This window comes from Dendropsophus ebraccatus, unplaced genomic scaffold (genome assembly GCF_027789765.1).
Source record: "Dendropsophus ebraccatus isolate aDenEbr1 unplaced genomic scaffold, aDenEbr1.pat pat_scaffold_1257_ctg1, whole genome shotgun sequence".
Taxonomy (NCBI): domain Eukaryota; kingdom Metazoa; phylum Chordata; class Amphibia; order Anura; family Hylidae; genus Dendropsophus; species Dendropsophus ebraccatus.
In genome coordinates this window covers 45001-50050 of record NW_027208674.1, presented here as the reverse complement: position 1 = coordinate 50050, position 5050 = coordinate 45001, and the positions used below count along the sequence as shown (strand labels likewise).

At 43.9% G+C, this 5050-nt stretch overlaps 2 pseudogenes; both read left to right on the top strand.

Annotated features, from left to right (window-relative positions):
- Positions 1–288: 288 nt before the first annotated feature.
- LOC138775027 (U2 spliceosomal RNA) lies at positions 289–461 on the top strand (annotated as a pseudogene).
- Positions 462–1408: 947 nt separating this feature from the next.
- Positions 1409–1526, top strand: LOC138775038 (U2 spliceosomal RNA; annotated as a pseudogene).
- Positions 1527–5050: the final 3524 nt, after the last annotated feature.

Sequence of the window (5050 nt, the reverse complement as noted above, 5' to 3'; positions counted from 1 at the left end):
CCTTGTGTTGTGTCGTCTTTCAATAAAGCTTCGGGCCTGTGATTTCCCTCCCTACCCCCCTCTTTCCCACCCCCCCCTTACCCCATCACTTGTCTGTATTGCTTTATTGTTTGTTGTTTTAGGATTGTTAAGGTATGCGGGAATGCTAGTGTAGCGGGTGGTATGATGTATAGCGTAGGGAGCCTGTGCTGTATGTTGTACCATGGTGCTGAGTATGTAGTGTCTTATTTATTGAACTGTGCTGCGTCACAGTTTATGTATGCCTGACGACGACTGATTGTAATAAAGATATTTTCAATCAAAAAAAATCTGTTCTTATCAGTTTAATATCTGATACGTCCCCTATCTGGGGACCATATATTAAATGGATTTTTAGAACAGGGAGATGGAAAAAGAGCTTGCTCTGTCCTCTCCAGGCATTGACCTGGTATTGCAGTGCCTCCAGGTTCAGTGCACCCCCTAATGAGTTTGCAAAAAACAGAGCAAAAGAATGAAGAAGGAAACAAGCCGGCTGCACCTGAAACTACTGTGTTGCAAGAAACATCCCTCGAGTGTGTTGTGCGCAGGTGGACCGACCCCGAAAAATTAGCCCGAGTGTGGCTACGAAAAGTTTGTTTGTTCCAAGACTTGCTGGCCTCTGTTGCCATGGCAACCAACTGGCAGAGTTGTTTACAACTTGGCTGCCGGGCCAGTGCTGGTGATGTCATCGCGGGACGTGATGTCATCAAGGCTTTGCTGCTATACACAGCTGCCAGCACAACAAGCAGCTCAGTTGCAGCCGGTCAAGCGACCGAGCAGGTAGGTGGAAAGGTAGGTGCAGTTTATTAAACCGTTTCCTTTGGATTTGATTTCCTGGTGGCCGATGTATCCTGCTGATGCTGCCTGCCTACGGCTCCAGCTGGGAGAATTCACCCTCCATGTTCTTTGATAGATAGATTAGATACATTAGATAGAATAGATAGGATAGATTAGATAGATAGATAGATAGATAGATAGATAGATAGATAGATAGATAGGTAGGTAGGTAGGTAGGTAGGTACTAATAATAAGCTAGCCAGCTAGGCAGCCAGCCACAGAGACAGCCAGCCAGCTACAGAGACAGCCAGCCAAAGAGCTAGCTGCATGTCATGTATGCCAGACAGAGACGGAGACAGAGACAGAGACGTGTATGTCTGCCATCCATCAGGTGGAAGCAGACGCAGTGTGATTGGGGGGGTGGAGCTATTCAGATTTGAGAGCAGAAAGGAAGACAGAGGCAGTGCTAGGCAATAGGAGATGCAGTGTGAAAGCACGTCCGGTCCGCCATCTGAGAGGGTGGAGCGCATAATAGGGTATGTATGTCTGGCTTCGCCTTAACAAGAAGGACGTGGTGTCCGAGAAGGGGAGTTTTCGGGAAACCGTTGTGGCCATCGCTTCTCGGCCTTTTGGCTAAGATCAAGCGTAGTGTCTGTTCTTTATCACAGGGGCACGCGCGCCATTAGGCTACAGCTGCGGCTGCAATTAGCTGGAGAAGGCGAGGACCTGCACGATGGCAGCGAACCTACCCACAGCGCCCAACACAGTGCGGCTGTATGTGCCAGAGGCAAAGAAAAGTGAATGGACCATCGTGGATGTCCAGGCTAAATTGATTGAGGAGACCTTAAAAATGGAAAGACACGAAATCTTCTGTGTACAAGCTTTCCCCACCCTGGGATTCTATGATATCACCTTCAATACCCAGAATTCCTTCAGAACATGTTATACAAGGAGCCAGGAACTTGCTAATCATCCCAAACTGCAGGGATGCAAATTTGTTGTAGCCACGCCCCCAAGGAAGCAGCGTGTGCCTGTAACAGTGCAAATGTATAATCCATTTGTGAGAGATGAAGAGATTTCAACCTTCCTGGCAAGGTATTGCACATATGTTTCCCCTGGGGAAAGAAAGAAAAACGTCCTGGGAACTTTTAATGGATTAAGACGTTTTTGGGTGGAATTCCGGAAGTCTGAGGGAGAGGTGGATGGCACTGCCCACCCTCCCCAAATGTTTTCTATAGGCCCCAATAGAGGCAACCTATTCTACCCCGGACAGCCTGAGTTTTGCAGGGATTGTTTCAGCTTCGGACATACCAAAAAGACTGCAAAACTGGCCAGGTATGCAGAAACTGCCTAAAGCCTGGTCATAGAACTGCTGATTGTGAGGCAGCCAGAAAGTGTCATTTTTGCAATTCCACTGAGCACCTGGCCAGGCAATGCCCTGGTGTGTCCCCAGCACCAAGAAGATCTTATGCTGGGGTGGTGAGTGGCCAGCTTGCTGAGCACGTCCAACCTGCTGCGGACGTGCCCCCCGATACTGCTCCTGCTGATGGGGTGGAGGACGCCCTTCCTAGTGCACCCCCTGACCCCCTTGTTGCTGAAGGGGAACAAGCTCCTGTTGCTGACAGCGGAAAGTGTTCTGCTACTAAAGAACAAAGTGAGCCTGAGATGGAGGTGGACAAAGCCTCTTTAAAGAGAAAAGCACCTGACATTACTGTCTCACTGAATCCTAGTGAGAACATTGAGGAGTTTTTCTAGCCCGTCTGCTAGGGGGGAGGACGTCTCGGATGTGGACTCGGACGCCTCCTCTTTAGACAGCCAGTGTTTCTTGGATAAAATACTGTGGTGGAACTGTCAAAAACCCTGGGCTTCAGGAAAGGCACAGGGGATCCGAAAAAGGGCAGAACAGAGTGGAGCGTCATGCAGGGGGTACAGGACAAAACCTCCGAAAAGAACCCTCGCCCTCCAGTGCGAGGGAGAGCGGCTAAAAAAAGTGATGGTAAAAAGTCATGATTTAATTTTTTTCTGTATGATTAATCTTTTTTTCCCCTAGGTACTCCTGATGGAAATGCTACTTTCTGTTAGCTCCCTAAATGTGAGGAGCATTAGATCTGCTGAGAGAAGAGCAGCTATTTTTTGAATCACTTTCTGTTTTACCTCATGATATTTTTTGTTTACAAGAATGTAGCATAAAGGAGGAACCGCATACAGCACAATGGACACACGGACATAGTGTGTGGTCCACTAGTAAGCATAGAAATGCTGGAGTAGGGGTTTTGTTTAGAGGTTACAATTATGTTATAAAAAATGTTATACACATTGTACAGGGAAGAATCCTCTTAGTTTGTTTTGAAAAAAATGGTGTTATGTTTAAACTAATTAATGTCTATGCTCCACCTGACAAAAAGGAAAGGGAAGAAATGTTTGAGAAATTATACTTTTTTTTGGGTGGACAGGACAACATTATCCTGACTGGGGACTTTAATTGCATCCTCCAGGTGGGAGACAGGGAGGGCTGTGGTAAACAGCTGGACAAGAGTGGTAAACAGCTGAAAGAGATAATTAGCCTGTTTGGGCTGCAGGATGCATTTGTAGAAGGAAAGCAAACACTACTGATGATTCTAAGGGTTTTACTTATTACAGTGACAAAGGAAACATCAGCTCACGTATAGATTTTTGTTTTCTTTCCAGATTTTTGCAAATTAAAAAGTTTTCTTTGCGGCGTCTGCCCTATACAGACCATGCTATGCTTGAATGTTGTATCAGCACAAAGAGTGAATGCTGGCATGGAAAGGGTGTGTGGAAGCTGAACATCTCTTTGCTAGAGGATGAGTGTGTGTGTGAGAGGTATTGCGAATGCTTTAGGATGTGGATGAATAAAAAGAGTGAATTTTCCTGTGTAACTGAATGGTGGGAATGGGTTAAATTGCAAACCAAAAGGTTTTTTATTAAAGCTGGCTGTATAAAGGCAAAAAAACAACGTGACGAATATGAAATGTGGCAAATCAGACTGGAATATCTAGAATGTTTACAGAAAGGAGGGTTGGAGGTTAAAAATGAAATTCTGGAAACCAGGGAAAAAGTAAGAAATTGCCTACATGAAAAAGGGAAAAAAATAATTGCACAATCCAGAATAGTGGTTAAAGAACAAGATGAAAAATGCACAAAATATTTCTTTAAGAAAACCTATGGTAAAAGAGTGGGAATGGAGAGTGTGATAAATAAGGATGGTGAGGAGGTGCATGGCAAAGATAAGGTGCTGGATGAAATATGGAAATATTATTCCCATTTATTTTCAAACAAAAAAAGAGAGATTGATCAGGAGAAAGAATGTTTGGAATACATTGAAGGATGCCTAGGTCTGGAAGACAGTGAATGGTTAGGGAGAGATTTTACTATGGAAGAGGTGGAATCCATAGTGAAAACAATGCAAAAAGGGAAGGTGGCCGGAAATGATGGGTTACCTATAGAATTTTATTGTAAGTTCTGGGACTTAATTGGTTCTCATGTGTATGAGGTATGTAAGGATGTACTGGAGAGAGGGTGTTTGTCACAAAGTATGAGTGAGAGTGTGGTTGTATTATTATACAAAAAAGGTAATAAAAAGGATTTAAAAAATTGGAGGCCTATAGCGCTCCTTAACTGTGACTATAAACTTATTGCCAAAGTGATTGCTGAAAGATTGAAGAATGTAGTGGATAAAATGGTTGGTGAAGAGCAGGTGTGTGGTGTTCCAGGGAGACAGATATATGAAAGTTTAATGGGTGTGCGTGACGTATTGTATGATTGTAAAGATAGAAAACAGCCAATAGCTATTCTAGCGGTTGATTTTGAAAAAGCATATGATAATGTCAATCACCAGTTTATGTTAAATGTGTGCGTAAGATGGGTGTGTCTGAGCGAATGATTAAATGGATAGGGATATTGTATTCTAATGTTGTGAGCAAGGTGCAAGTGAATGGGTGTCTGAGCAAAAATGTAAATATTAGGTCAGGGGTGAGACAGGGGTGTCCCTGTCTCCTATCTTGTTCATTTGTGTTATAGAGCCTTTATTAGGGATGATAAGGAGAGATAAAGTTATGCGTGGTGTGGAAGTGCCTGGAAGTGGAGGGAGAGATTTAAGAGTGATTGGCTACATGGATGACATAACAGTGGTATGTAAGAGTCAAGCAGGTTTAAGGAGAGCAAAATTATTGATTGAATGTTTTTGTATGGTGAGTGGTCTTAAACTAAATGTGAGTAAAAGTGGAGTTAAATG